At 34.4% G+C, this 16,279-nt stretch overlaps 1 protein-coding gene across 1 annotated transcript in view; it reads right to left on the reverse strand.

The window, feature by feature from the left end:
* LOC141397840 (uncharacterized) overlaps positions 1–15,630 on the reverse strand; it is a 144,028-nt gene extending 128,398 nt beyond the window's left edge. Inside the window, exon 1 of the mRNA XM_073974597.1 lies at positions 14,815–15,630. The gene's annotated coding sequence lies outside the window, so the exon portion shown is untranslated. The remainder of the gene's footprint in view (positions 1–14,814) is intronic.
* Positions 15,631–16,279: the final 649 nt, after the last annotated feature.

Consider the following 16,279-nt stretch of genomic DNA (forward strand, 5'->3'; position numbering starts at 1 on the left):
ACCGAACTTGTTGAAATTAGGTATTTAGTCTTCATTTGGGCTACAAAACAAAATTGTGAAATTTGTGGGTATAGGTCCACATTTCGATATAGCCCCCATAGAACGGTACCTTCCGATTTTCGTAATTCTGAAGGTTGTAACGTCAATTTTCCTCCGAAATGACTGTAATTTGTTATTTAGGCTTCCATGGCGCTATAAAATATTCCAGAAGTTAATTATCAGTGTAGGTCAACGTCTTCCTATATCCGCCATAGAGGAGTACCTCTTGATTTTCGGTATTTTGAAGGTTTTAGCCACATTATCATTACCGAAATATCAGAAATGTGGTATTTAGCCTTTTTTGATTCTAAAAACTTTCCGTCAGAAATTTTTCGGTATAGACTGACGTTTTGATATAGCCCCCATAGAACTGTACATTGTTTTACAGAAATTGCTGAAATTTGGTTTTTAGTCTTCTTCATAAACAAAAGGAAACTAATTGTTCCATTTTACTTCATTACAATTCGTGGTGGAGGGTATAAAAAGTTCGGCCCGGGCGAACTAACTCGTTATTTATAAAGTTATACCCTTTACAAAAGTATTTCCCGATTTTATGAATTTTAAATTTTCAATTTCAATAAAACTCGTGTACAAAAGAAGTATATTTTGATTTGTTTTTCCCTTTTTTCTCTGCATTATACCACACTTTCATCCTCCCTCATTTATTTCATTCTGCATTCTTATTATTAAAATATAGATTGTGATTTTTATTGTATTGTTTTTTCCTTGTCAACTCTCATTGAAGTTAATAATTATCATTTATTACGATTAGATAGGCATACCCAAAAAATGCTTATTTAAGTTACGCTGGAAAACCAAAAAAGGATATTTGCCTTCGTTTTAAAGCAAATCGTAATTATATCACTGAAGTGTTTATTTAGAAGAATGAAGATAAATGTTGAATATGCGATAATGAGAAGAAGTAAAGTAAACTTTGAAAGAAGATTAAAATTGATTTTCAATACTTAGTTGCTGAAGAAATTTATGGACGGCGATGTAAATCAACAAGGGCCTCATGTAAACTTATAATTGATTTGATGTCTTTTAAAGGATTTAACCACTTGTTTGTCAATAATATAGCATCTTGCTTACTCAACGACTGCACTTTATTTAAAAAATGTTAATTAAGCAAAATTAAAACAAAAATCCCCTGGAACTTTTCTTGTAGAAATCATAAAAAGAACAAGCACATTCTCCTGTGTAAGCTGTAGAAATCTCGACTCATAATTTATTCTTAAGGAAGCAGTAAAATATTCTGTTTTACACTTTACATTATTCTAATGTATTCTTGTTTAATTTTTGTTCTTTATTTTAGCAGATTATTTTCAAGGTTTTTTTCTTCTTCGACTCCTTACAGCATGTTGTGAAATTCTACTTGTCAAACAAGTCATGAACTGCAACTGAATTTGCCAATAATTTTGGGGGGGGGGGGGGGGGTTGGTTCCTTACCAAAAACAAGAAAATTAAAACAGTAACAAAATTCTAAGCTAAATTGACAAAAATAATCTTTAAACGATGAAATTTGCAACGAAATTTTTTTATACCAGCATCACAACCACATACATACAACATGCACATGTATAATGGCAAAAGGCAGCTTATTTGTTTCTTATTCAGATTTTGCGTAGAAGAAAGACATAATAAGCTGATAGAATTTCTTTTCCCAAATGAATGTGTAGAAAATGAAGTGAGAAGGGGGAAAGAGAGATCGATAAAATGAATGTAAATTATTTTCAATTAATACTTGATTGTAATGTACTAAATAAACGATATGTGTTGAACTTAGGGGCTTAGTGTGACTTTTTGTTGGAAATCACAATTGAGAAAACAGGAAAATATTTTAAAGGGAAGGGGGTTTTAATGTTTCACCCTTAATGTTACACAAAATTATAATACAATTTGTTATGTATTTTCTCCTTGTGTAGACATTAGGGTATGAATAACATTGTTATATGTGTTTTTACATTAAGGTTATAAGTTTTATGCATTATTATACCCTACACGACTATGTGTAAGGGTTTTTTAAGTTGGTTTTGGCATAAATCTTTATAACACATCAAAGTTATGGTCGTTAACCAATACATTAGAATCTCGATAATTCGTAATTCAAGGGACCGGCCATTTAAAAATGCAATAAATTCTGTTCTTATGAGGATATCTCCGCTTCTGCTAGAGGTATTCCAAAAGAAAATCCAGTTAATGGAAACAGATAAGATCTCTTCTACAATAATCTAAAATAGTCGGTGTAGATGTCCAGAAAACTGAGATATCTCAATAAAGGTAATACATCCCATTTTTCCAGTTTTTGAATTAAATGTTAATGGTGAATATACTAGATTTGGTTGGGTGTATTTCAACAAAAGTGACCGGTATAAAAAAAAACACTTTGATCTTTAAATTGATCTCAATTGCGTTTCAAATAGTGGCCAAAAATTACACTGTGTGTAATTTTTTGAGTCATGTTTTATTAACCATATTCTGACTCCACAGTGTGATAGACACCAAAAATGAGAAGACACGTGTCTCGCCGTTTTTCCCTATCTCATCAACTTTCGCGGTTATAGGCCTCCAAAGGTTTGAGGAATTGATGTAAAAAGGGTCATTTAGTCAGAACTATATCTTCCAAACCGTTAGGAAATTTGAATTTATCTCAGAGGCAAAGTTGTAGCTCCTGTCTTAAAGAACAAAAATTGTGAACACTAATAACCCATCAAACTTCATCTGCAAGGTCAAAATCGCCATGGTCAAAATTTTTTTAAAATTTTTCTCAAGTTTTGTTATACAGCTATCAAACCGATCAAATTTGAACGAAACAACCAACTACAAAAATGTACCTCAGATCTCAATAAACATCTTTCTAGAATATACGAAGTGTCTATGAACGGTTCTTAATGGTAAAAATAGCAAAAATCTTTTGAAAATATCCAAATGCATAGGTTCCACACAATTGGCCAAAAACTCAAGCTATTCAAACAAATCGACTTTTTTGTAATTTTCGACTTTTGATAAAAAATTTAAATATGCGATAAAAATTTAATCATAAATGTTAGATTCATATAAAATCAGGGATTTGTTAGGAATATAGTAAGAGTATTTTCTCAATCAAAGACCATAGGATTGGCATATAAGGATACACCTATATTACCCTCCAAAGTTTTTGGTACTTTTAAAAGAAGGCCCGATTGCAGGAAAACTATACGTATTAGAGAAAACTATACGTTTTATTAAAAAATGCTTAAAAAGTCTCAAAAATATAGTTTCCATAAACAATTTTAAGTTTTCTCGCAAAAAAAAATTCTCGGCGCTAAGTGGGTTAAGGGCTCCTCTCGGATGGTTTGAAATTTTTTTCAGTAAGTTTTCCTGGCAGCTCCCTTTATGACGCTACAATTTTTTTTCTTGTGGAAGTCCATACTTCCTAAGATATTGGCCTAAAAGCTCCAAGAAACCCTGACGGCACCAACCAAAATGGCAAATCCGCAAGATAATCCTCGCAGGGAATTTCTGATTGGTGCAGGCTTTGCACATCGTATTATTTCATCCAGTCATGTATCAGGTGGGAATATGGATTGTATCCGTCCACTCCTTCGGGTACCTCCCACACAAAATTCGAATAAAGTGAAGTTTAGGAGCTCCTCTAGCATCGTTTTGACTCGTTTTCAGTAGATTGTTGGAACGGCCTCATTTACAATGGTACATTTTGTTGCGGAGTAAGTCAATACTTCCTAAGATAATGGCCCAAAAGCTTCAAAACCCTGTCGGATATTGTGCAAGATAACTCTAAAACTTTTTCAAAAATTTCTTTCAAACTTATTTTAACATAATTTAATGTTTTGAGTCCTTTATTAGGAAGTTTGGTTGCCAAAAATGTTTGGTATATGTCAATGATTTAGTATCAGGGCACGTTACGGTACCTACAGATTTTAAAGCAAACTCGTGATATAAAATCAATATATTTTATATACCGCTTAATTATTGTGTTTGGTTTGGTTTTGTTGTTTTTTTCTTGGTCAGTGACTGAGTCAGCACAGCTGACTGATACGTACTTACTTGTTTCAGTTAGGCGTAAGTCATCTGGCATAAAAGCCAGGGTGGCTGATAAAACTGTGCAACATTTTTAAGGCCTAGTTGGGGTTTGTTGTGTCAGATCCAGCATGGATCTAAACCATACTAAAACATTGCTCCACAACATCCCATACGGGACAAGGGAGCCCCATCTAAACATGGTTAAATATTGACCTTTTAAAGCAATTCTGAGATATATTTTTGGAACCTATGTGAACCTTCAACTGACTTTTGAAGCAAAGTTGTAGATAGAGGCAAGAATAAAATATTTGGGGAAATAATGAACTCGAAGAACTACATTTATTGTCTCAAATTTTATAAAATAACGAAAATTTCCATAAGTTGTATACATTTCGCACCATATCTCCAAAACCGTTATTTTTTCTTAATATTTTCTTTCGGAAATTGTTGTAAAATGCCTCTTTCATGTTGTTTTCAGTATATTTTTCAACGACGATTTAATACTAATGGCAATAATGTGATGAAATCCGAAATTCGAGAATAAACGGTTGGTGTGAACTGTATATGAAATACGTGTTGTTAAAGATATGATTCACAATACTGCTGAAACAACATGATATAAGCATTTTAGAGTTTCAGAATTTTCTGAAGAATTGCTGAGAACTTTATTTGGAAGATTTTTGCAAAAGGCTACTTGGTTCAACTCCCAATAGTTTAGCTAATACTAACCAGAACTTCAGCAATTATGTAAAATTGTCAATATTTGTTCAATTTTGATACCCTAGATGGAGTTTTTCTTATGTGGTCTGTTCAAAATATAAGTTCTACTAGCTTAGGGCTACAATATTGCCAAGACAACAAGGCCAAATTCCTCATCGTTTCTCAGATAAATGTCCGATAAATGCAAAAAAACTGTAGTTTTAGCCCGGTTTTGATGAGGGACAAAACCCTACTAGCCTCAATAGGTAATTTCAAAAAATACATACTAGAAGTTCTTTACATTTTCAGTGTTGCATAGTGTAATTTAGAAAAACACCGCCTAAATGCTGTTCTTGTATAACGTAGAATTGTTCTTTTATTTATGTATTCTTATTACTTCGCCCTGAATTATTTGAACGACTTGAAGAATGAATTATAAGTAGCAGTTGATAAAAACAGTCGGTTCAAATAGTCACACATGTTACAATTCAAAATATGATTATTACAACATCAAAGATCCAAAGTCATGTTAAGGAGCTTAGTTGTGACAATAACAACTTAAAGTGGGATTTTCAGTGAAGATTCTTCACTGCTATCGTGAAATTCCACTGCTTTACTTGTTTTTGTTAGCAGTACGGACAATGTTCACTCTTCGCAGTTTGTTCTTTGAAATGGATTAGTTTCAAACCACAGTCTTATAAACATGACTGCTTCGTAGGATTATTTTGTTTTGCTGTTTGCTTTTTTCTCTCTCTTGATATTTTCCACGAAACAACATAATTTTCAATTTCAAATGTGCTTGTTTTTTCTTTAAATGAGCCACCGAAAAAAAATGTTTCACTTGTGGTTGTACCTGCCATTTCTTATCTACTCAAATGTTCTTACAGATTCTTTTTGCCACTGTTGTTGTTTGTTGTGCCATTAATGTTCAGAATTTATTTACTTTTCATGTGATTTTGACAGTTATGATTGTTAAGTTTTTTCCAGATATTCTTCTGATTCTTGATTTGAATTTCTTTGAATTTATCGTACACGTATCTGTAAAGCAAAGCGGGTTCTCTGTACGATACCTACAATATTTAAATACCGAAAGGTTATAATAATTGGTGCATAAGTTAGATACTTTTTCCCTCAACTTCCCCCGCTCGATCAATAAAGGGTGCTGATTGGCGCACTGGCATCTCCTCCCTCTGCGGATCGCCGCTGGGCATAGGTTGTTGTCGGTTTACTCACTTTGTTACACTTTTACTCTCACTGGAATAATTGTAATTGTATTAGTATGTGACACGGGATCCTTTGCGATATCTTAGAACCTCTGCGTTCACTTGTCATCTAGCACTTGTCGTAAAATAACGTCTATGTGTTATTACAGAAAGGCCTCTGACGCCACCACCCTTTTACAAAAGGCAACTTTGATCCAGTTAGTTCCATATAGTTTAGTCCAGTCAAAATAGTCATCAGGGTTTCCCCCTGTAAAAATTCCCTCAAAGCTGAATTTTGATGGAAAGCTAGGGTTTGCCATTAGAAGTAACGTCCTAAAAGTCCCCATCGATCCCACGTGTACAAACGAAATTATTCAAGGTCAAAGGTAATTTTTGGTAGCCTTATTTAGTTTTTTTTATTTTTCTCAAAAATGGTAAGACCTATCAAAAATCTACTTAAGTAAAAGTTGTAGGCTTAAAAATTGTCTACAAGATTTGTCTTCACAACTTTTCAATAGGAGTCATCGTTCTTAAGATATCGTGATATAAGTGTCAAATTACACATGTGAAATAACAACGCCATGTGTTAGGTATTTCCATAAGCTTTCAATCGATACCCACTTTGCTGTAATTGGTTTAATAGTACCGGGTCTAACCCGATTTTAAAACTGGCCTATCGGGTCAAATAACCGGCGAACCGGATCTGCCGCCAATGAACATTATACATTTCCGTAATCAAAGCAACCAACCCCACCTTTTGACAAAAATTAAAAACAATCGGAGAGTTTTCGTTGGGGTCGTTCCCGTTGGGCTTTCGATTACACATGTGGGTTAAATGGGCTATTTTTGCATAAAATTACTCTAACATGGAATAACTCTACTAAACACGTTCCGATTTTGTTGGAACTTTTATTAAAGAATAGGTATAATTTCGCTCTTCAAGGAAACATATATATTTTTTGGGGGATGGACCCGGTTACTACGGTTATTTTAGCCGTTCCCTTGCATATGTGCGTATATCCCTTACAAGTGCATATAAATAAGGTGTTTTTAAACCGTTATATTTCAAGAACGGTTGCTTCTAGGAAAAAAGTGTAAAGACCAAACTTGTAGGGAATTTTTCTGTCTAAAATATTTGCTCTAGTCATTTTTGATTAGACCTACCGTTTTCAAGAAAAATCCGAAAACCTAAAAAATTGCTAAATTTTGACCTTTAACTCCGAATAACTGTTTTTGCACACATGCTATTTCAATGTCTATTTTGACTAGTCCAGTTCCTTTGGCACAACACTAATAACACGGTACAACAAATTTGAACTTTTCTTAAAATAACAAGGAACCCCGCACAGATAATGAAAGAAGACCGAAAAAAAGAAGACACGTGTATCGGCGTTTTGAAAGTTTACGTCGCAAAGTAACCGAAATAGGCGTGGCAATTTCCGCCCATTTCTACAGGATTTGAAATATTCGACATCAGATTCCTTGGAATCCTTCCATTTTAGGTATAAAGTGACTTTGGCAATATTGCTGACAACAATGCGGAGCATCTTTCTATAAAAAAATTAACCCTCATGCGAGTCACTAAAGGGGTCTTCTTGGTCACATTTTCAAAAACTCCTTTAAAATGTGATTGTATCAGATCAAAATATTCTACAAAATTTTTGTCATAAAATTTTACTATAGGTCCCCGAATACACCAAAACTCTAAATCGTACCTAAACGCCAGGAATCTGCCAAAAGTAAAATCACGTTTTAGGGTTAATGTTGTAGTTTATCTAAGTTTTGTCCCACAAAACTTCATTCTAGATAGAAAAAGTCAAAGGCGGAAAATAATCTCCATCAAATTTCAATATAAGTCGCCAAATAAATGAAATATGGATTTACAATATATATCAAGAAAATATATTAATCAAATTTGCCAACAAAACACCCAAATAGTTCTTTGAATAAATTTGTTTTGTTCTTTTTTCGAGTTGTATTCTGCCCAAAATTTTAATGTAAGTCCCTAGAACAACTAGATATCTAATTAAAATACTTTGTTAAGAAAATTACGTTACAAAATTAGATGTTATAGCTAGAAATTATTTGTTAAACTCTTAATTAAAATTTATTCCATACTGAGTTAAAATCCCCTAAAATACTTCACTTTTTGGGGATGGTGGCAAAAGAAGAAATGTTTAAAATCAAATTTCTTTATTAGTCTCTGAACAAAAGAAATTTGTAGCTATAATATTTAACATCTCCACAAGCTTTCGCTTTTTATATATGATTTAGGACCGCATTCTACCGTTTTTATTCACATTTTCGTTATTTGCGGTCACAATATATGGTAACATGGGGCGCCTTCCCCACTGGGGCGGCTACGCCATCGCCGATTTTATCGCAAACTATAAGTGCTAGAAGAAATCCGTTAAAGGTAAAATTGTGAGTTTCACCAAGGTCTATCATCCTCCAAAAGTTGGCAGTTTTGCCATATATATGATAGCGGGCGCACGCTGTTTTGTGTTTTCAAGGTATTGGAAAAAATAATTATGGTAGGTTTTCTTTACCTTTTGCGATATCAAAAATATATGTTATACCATTAGAAGACAACTACTGAAGAATATAAATCCCAGTAGTTTGCATGAAAAAAGCAATTAGAAATGTCAATATATTAATATTATCAAATATGTAAGGGATGGGGCGCCTACGCCATGATAGGTGTTTGGCGGGTTAATGTTAGAAATTTGTCATGTTTAACTTAAATTCCTTATGCCATAGATATACCACCTTTTAATGTGAAGTTAAAAACAAATATTATCCTAAACATATCTTATTTTAGAAGTATTATGATTTTTGTACCTAAATTCAAGGTACCTACTTCAATTAAGTACCAGAATCTAGTTCTGCTTGTGAATTTTGGAATCATTTTTGATTGTACAATAGAAAACATGTTAATTTTTCGCATAATATTGATATTTAAGGAACAAGTATGGTAAATTACAGTTTTGGAGTCCGTTGGAGAATGATCCATATCGATGGCGAAGCTGCCCCATGGGTGGGAAGGCTTCGCCACTTTTAAAATCATTAATATATCAGAACTTATAGCCAATATATGCTAATATTTTTACCAAAAATAATATTTTAAAAAACTTTCACGGTGTCGATATGAGAACATTTTGAACAAAAACGTGGCGAAGGCTCCCGATGTTATTATATATTTTATTGATGTTTTTATACCCTCCACCATAGGATGGGGGTATATTACGTTTGTCACTACGTTTGAACTTATTGGAAATAATCATTGTAGACCCCACAAAGTATATATATTCTTGATCAGCGTGCAATTCTACATCGATATAGCCATGTCCGTCCGTCTGTCCGTCTGTGGAAATCACTCTAGCGTCCGAACGGACTGACGTAGGTTGATGAAATTTTGGGAAAATATGTTATATTTACGTAGAACTTTGTGTATTGAAAGCGGGCTATGTGGGTCCACGCTTTCGTATAGCCCCCATACAAAATGACGCGTGACGCGTCGTCGTTTTAAGGAATTTTTAAGATATTTGGCCCATTTTACCACCGAATTGGTTGTAATTTGGTACTTTGTGTCTCCAGAGGCCAAAAAATATTCCTACCAAAGTTGGGTTATATAGGTCCACGTTTTGATATAGCCCCCATATAAGGCCCCATATAAAGTACGCGTCATTTTAATATATTTTGAAGGTATTAGACCCATTTGACCACAGAATTGGTTGTAGTTTGGTATTTTGTGTCTTCAGAGGCCAGAAAACATTCCTACCAAAGTTGGGTTATATAGGTCCACGTTTTGGTATAGCCCCCACATAAGGCCCCTTATAAAGTACACGTCATTTTAATATATTTTGAATGTATTAGACCCATTTGACCAAAGAATCGGTTGTAACTTTGTATTTTGTGTTTCCAGAGGCTAAGAAACATTTCTACCATAAAATGTTTATATAGGTCCACGTGTTGATATAGCCCCCATAATACAATATCTCCCGATTTTCGATAGTTTGAACGTTTTAGCCTCATTATCACACCGAGATAGCTGAAATTTGGTATTTAGTCTTCTTTCCCCCAGAAATTTGTAGGTGTAGGTCCACGCCATCATATAGCCCCCATAGAACGGTACCTTCCGAATTTCGGTATTTTGAAGGTTGTGGCCACATTAATCCACCGAAATGGCTGAATTTTGTGGTGGAGGGTATAAAAAGTTCGGCCCGACCAAACTTAACGTTTTTCTTACTTGTTAGGTTTATTTTAGGTTTTCGCGATTTTGCTGGGAAACCGCAAGTCCTATCGTAATGGGGGCCGTTATGATTTGTTCCTATGTTTTACCATTTTTGAGATATATATGTAGATGTGCAATTCATATTTTCAGTTTTTTTGTTTTTAGGTTTTCACAATTTGGTTGAAAACGTTAAGTCTTATCGATATGGGACTAGATGGAATCTTTTAGCTTTGCAAATTCACTGCAAGATTGGCTTTCGTAATTTTTTCTTAGGTTGTACCATTTTCAAGATATATAAGTTTAAGTTGGAAAATTACAGTCATGACATTGTTTTATAAGGAGGCGTTACAGTCAATGCATTGTCCCAATTTGAACTTCTATATCTCAATAACGGTAAAACCTGCGAAATTATCATGAAGATCAATCTTGTAGAAAATAGTCATATCTACAAGTTTTCCTTTTGTCCCATTTCGATAGGACTTGCGGTTTCCAAGCAAAATCGTGAAAACCCAAAAACCCCAAAAAATGCCGAATTGAATCGCAATTTATTTAAAAAAGCGCTCCGGCGATTTTTTTTTTTTTTTTTGTTATTTTATTTTTTCCATCCATGAACATTGTAGTTTCAGAGTCCGCAAAAACTGTAAGCACCTTCCAGTTAAAGTTGTTTCAAGAGCACCGTGTATCATATCAATGAGACACATTTCTTGTAACAAAGTGATTATGCTCTCTATACCCATAAGGGTGAGGGTACAACCAAATTACGAAATAATTCTCAGGTTAGGTTTAGAATTTTTGTGAGATCTATGATTTTTGTTTTTAATTTTTAGATTTTTCTCAAACAACTGTTTTCGAAAATATCCTATATATTTTTGATTTTTGTCGCAGAAAGACATAAACCCGAATATTCGGAAATTAATTTGGATCGAAAAAAAAGAGGTCTAAAGCAATCATTACACTGTGCAACATTTTCTAGGTAATTTTGTGCAAACAATTTCAAATGCGGTTTTATGAAAGTGCAGACACAATAGACAAAACCCCTCTTTGGATTTTGTTTTGTTAGATCGGGTTCGGATTTTATGGCCCTATCTAAACATGGCTAAATATTGACTTTTTAAAGAAACTGGGGGCTATATCTTTGAAACCAATACGAATCTTTGCATGATATCCGCAGCAAACTTGTAGATAAGAACAAGAATGATGTATTTGGAAACATAATGAACAAGAATAACCTCATTTATGGCCTCAAATGTTATAATATATTTAAAATTTCCGTGATTTGTATATTATATCATTGTTGTAAAATGCCTCTATCGCGTTGTTTCTAGCATATTTTTCGTCGACCATTTGAAATATATATAAACAATACATTGAAATTTCAAAGACGGGAAAAAACAGCCTGTGTGAACGTTGTTTGAAATAGGTTTTGTAGAAAGTATGATAAGAAATACCGCTTAAGCAACATGAAATCAGTGCTTTACAGTTTCAGAATGTTCTGAAGAATTGCTGAGGACAATATTTGGAAAATTTTTGCTAAAGGCTACTTGGTTCAACTCTCAATAGTTTGGCAGTTACTGACCATAATTCCAGAAAATAGGTAATCTTCCCTATATTACATCAATTTTGATGCGCTATAGCGGTTTTGTAGTTCGTCTGTTTGACATATAACTTCTACTACTTTAGGACTACAATAATGGTGAAGACCGCAAAGCAAAATTCTTATTAGTTTCTGAGATAAAGCACGGATCAATTGAAAAAAGGGTCGTTTTAGCCCGGTATAGATGAGGCCATAAAATCCAAATCCGATCTAAAAACACGAAACCCAACTAGGGGTTTTGTAGTTTTAATATGTACTTTCAGAAAATGCCCACTAGAAGTTGTTTGCATTTTCAGTGTTGCACAGTGTTATTTAGCCGTATCAAATTAAATACCCAGCAAAATGTTCCATGCCATTCAATCATGGGTGCAAGTGATCTGGCATGTCATCTTTTTAGCATCTTCATCGATGAATTTTATATGAACGTGGAACCCAAAAGATGCTATTCATTTCTGGATCCAAAGCATGTCATTTACAACAATGCTTTGGCATGTCATTTTCACCAATGCTTTGGCATGTCATTTTCACCAACCCTTTGCAATGACATTATCATTACGACGAGAGTTTTAACAACGTTGGTTGTGATTTCGAGTCGCCGACAACATCAAGCCTATTGTAAATAATTAATCTTATATATTTAGAAAAATGTGTATAAATAAAAACTCAAAATTCATCTCTGTTAGATCGATGAAATGGGTTCAAATTTTAGGACTTCATCTCGGTAAATATGGGATCCTCAATTACTCCCATCGAGAGTTACTGGGCCAACAAACCAATCAGGCAAAACATATGTGTTTGGGTTCTAAAACAATACTTCAATGAGACACGCACGTTGGACCGAGCAAATACTTTAAATACAAAACAACTTAAGGAAAGTTGGAGGAAAGTTGTATCAACCATACAGACACACTAACGGACGGTTTTTGAAAAAAGTTGTAGTTTTGGAAAAAATTGATTTTTATACCCTCAGCATTTATGCTAACGAGGGTATATACACTTTCATACGGGCAAAATGTGCCTCATCGAAATAATGGTTTTAGACCCCAATTATGTTTGGACGAAATGCGTTTCCGACAATTTGGAGTCGATTGAGCAATGTCCGTCCGTCTGTCTGTCTGGCTGGCTGGCTGGAGCGCACGATAACTCTCGAACGGATCAACCGATTCGATCCAAAATTTGGCTTTCGTAATATTTTGTCCAAACTTAGTTTAAGTTCGAAGATGGGTTATATCGGTCCACTCCTTCCGGTACCTCCCCCACAAAAGTTCGAAAATGTTCGGAAATTTTGTACGTACGATAACTCTTGAAGGGAGTAACCGATTTGGTCCTTATATTGCAAATCGTGAAATGTTTACCAGGCTAAGATGAGTTTCTAATATGGACTCAATCGGACCACTCTTTCGGGTACCTCCCATACAAAATTTGGGATAAGTTCAGTTTAGGACCTACTCTCGAATCGCTTTGATTTTTATTTCAGCAACTTGTATTCACTGCCCCCCATACGACGGCACAGGTTTCATCAGGGGCAAGTCCATACTTCCTGAGAAATAGCCTGAAAGTTGCAAAAAACCCCTATGACCCCGTGTGAGGTGGTTGGAGCGCACGATAACTCTCGAACGGATCAACCGATTCGATCCAAAATTTGGCTTTCGTAATATTTTGTCTAAACATAGTTTAAGTTCGAAGATAAGCCATATCAGTCCACTCCTTCAGTTACCTCTCCCACAAAAGTTCAAAAATGTTCGGAAAAATTGTGCGCACGATAACTCTTGATGGGAGTGACTGATTGGGTCCATCCTAATATATCTACCAGGTATAAGTCAGGTTCGAATATGGACTATATTTGTTTACTCCGTCGGGTACCTCCCACACACATTTTTGGATAAGTTCACTTTAAGACCGCAATCGAATCACTTTGATTTTTGTTGAAGCAACTCAATTACGACGGTAAAATTTTTTCAGGGGCAAGTCCATACTTCTTGAGCAAACAGCCCGAAGGGTGCAAAAACCCCTTGTGGCGGTCGGAGAGCACGATAACTCTCGAACTATTCCACCGATTTGGTCCAACATTTGGTCTTCGTTATATTATATCCAAACTTAGTTTCATGGTGCAATACCGGTCCACAACTTCCGGTTCTTCTACCCAATATTTAAAAATGTCAATAAAATGGATCTCTAATATTTTGTCAAAATTTAGTTTAACTTCTAAAATGGCCCATATCGGTCCTCCTCCCCCACAAAAGTTCAACATTTCTGTCTTAGTGCAGTTAATTCCTAATCCACATTTTTGTCGACAAGTTCAAATGCCCAAAAAGGGCCCCGAAATTCTGAAGAGACTTTAAATACATTCGATCTGTCCGTAAGTGAAAGTTTTACTTCACATTGGCTGAGGGTATATATCTGTCGGCAAAGCCGACTGACACTTTTTTACTTGTTGTTACACATTTTGGCTTTAATAAATAGAGATGTATTGTTCTAGTCGACTAAGTAGGTATGTGTTGGAAAAGAGTTTATTGCGAATTATTCACTTATCAGAATATAACTTGTCGTTTACAGTTTTGTTTTTAACATAGTATGCCATGAATTTGCTATTGTTTCTTTTTCAATAAATACATATTTTTGTCTGTCGTTGTTGTGCTATCGAATTTATTGATCGTTTCAATTATTAACTCTGCGAACAGTATGTATGTCGGTTTATGAACAATGTTACTTCGTTATTAAAACTTTGATTTGGATATAAACAAACTAATCATGTTAATTATGGTTTTTTGTTATTCCGACAGTCAATAAACAAAATTTAGAAGTGAAACTCATTAAACTTGCACTTCTTTTTATGAGTATTCGGTCATAAAATATTGGACAAAAATTTATCCCGAAAACATTCCATTAATTACATCTTCTTTCCTTTCCTGTGTTTTTTTATTAAGTTTCAGAGGGTTTGTGTTTGATGAAATTGACCAACTTCTGTTATTTGTGGAGTACACGGCGTTGGATTTATGACTATGTTTGTGATTTTTTATTACCTCAGGTTTGTTGTTGTTTTTATTAGTGTTGCCGTCGCTATATCTCCACTCATCAAACAAAAACGGCATTGATGATGAGAAGAAAAGAAAACACAACGTTGTTGTTTTTATCACCGTCACCGCCTTTTGTTGGCTCCCTGTTATTTCACTTTCACTTTTGTTGATATTCTTGGTAGTTGTATTGGTTGTTTGTCGTTTTTTCTGATATTATAGGCTTTTTAAAGGTAAAATAAAAACACCTACTAACACACACGCACTGATATATGCACATACAACTTTATGTACACTTTTATACACTGTGATATACGTATGTATGTTGCATTACATGGGGTTTTCTCTTTTTTTAATACTACATCAACAACATACTGGTGTTATTTTGTTGTTGTTGCTGTTTTGTTTTTCATTATTATATTTCTTGTTGTTTTTATGGTTTAATACGGCCAACATACACATACACACTCTCATATATATATTTAGGTCACACAATTGAACTGTTTTTCACTTTCTCCAGTTGTTGTTTTTTGCAAACAACTGCAAATTTCCAAACAAACAACATTTTTCTGATATTTTAATGAATTTGTATAAAGTCAGAAAGAGATTTTTAAATGAATATTTATATTCTAAAGCATCTTCTTTTTCATTTTCACAATATCTATGCCTTTAGTTTACATTTTTTTTCCAGTTTAGTATTATTTTTCTTTCAACAAGAAATGAATTCCTTATTATTCCTTTTTATTTTTGGTTTTTGTTATACCGAAAGTTTTAAACAGAGCGAGTTTTAAGCACCAACTAAAGTGAAAACAACCTTTGGAAAACTCTATATAGGCTGTTTGCCTTGGAGAAATACCTTGCAAAACCAAAATATCTGCAGAGTACAGAAACACAGACACACAAAAATTCATACAATACAATGGGAGAGCAATACAAGAGTCTGCAAAAGATACCGTGGTGTAAAAGTTACAAACAACTCTTTGGGAGAGAGTCTTGAGGAAAATCACAGCACATTTACCTTTACCTATATCACGCAGGCGTATAAGTAACATGACCGAAATACTAACGTAATACAGAACAACAAACATAGGGTTGCTAAGTCAGGGAAATTTGTGCGATAATAGCTTATTTATTTGGCGGTTTGGTCGTCTTTACATGCTAATTAACACGTAATGCCAAAAACGAAGACTTTTCACAGTTTGTAGTAAAAGAATATGAAATGCAGGAAAAACAAGTAGAAAAGAATCTGTCGGCAATGGCATCTGTCGACAGTCAAACATTACAAAAATTTGGACAGGGTTTATTGTAGATTCCGGGTCAGTTTCAGGGGAAACATCCCAGAAGGGACAAGACAGACTTTTCTCACATCAATGAGAGCACCCCGACTTACTGTTTATCGCCAAAACCGAACGGCGTATCGTAAGACACCGCTTGTAGAGAAGTTTTATATGAGGCGCTCAGTGCACACTTCGAC

This window comes from Musca autumnalis, unplaced genomic scaffold, assembly GCF_047663935.1.
Source record: "Musca autumnalis isolate F117 unplaced genomic scaffold, ASM4766393v1 scaffold_3, whole genome shotgun sequence".
Classification (NCBI taxonomy): Eukaryota; Metazoa; Arthropoda; class Insecta; order Diptera; family Muscidae; genus Musca; species Musca autumnalis.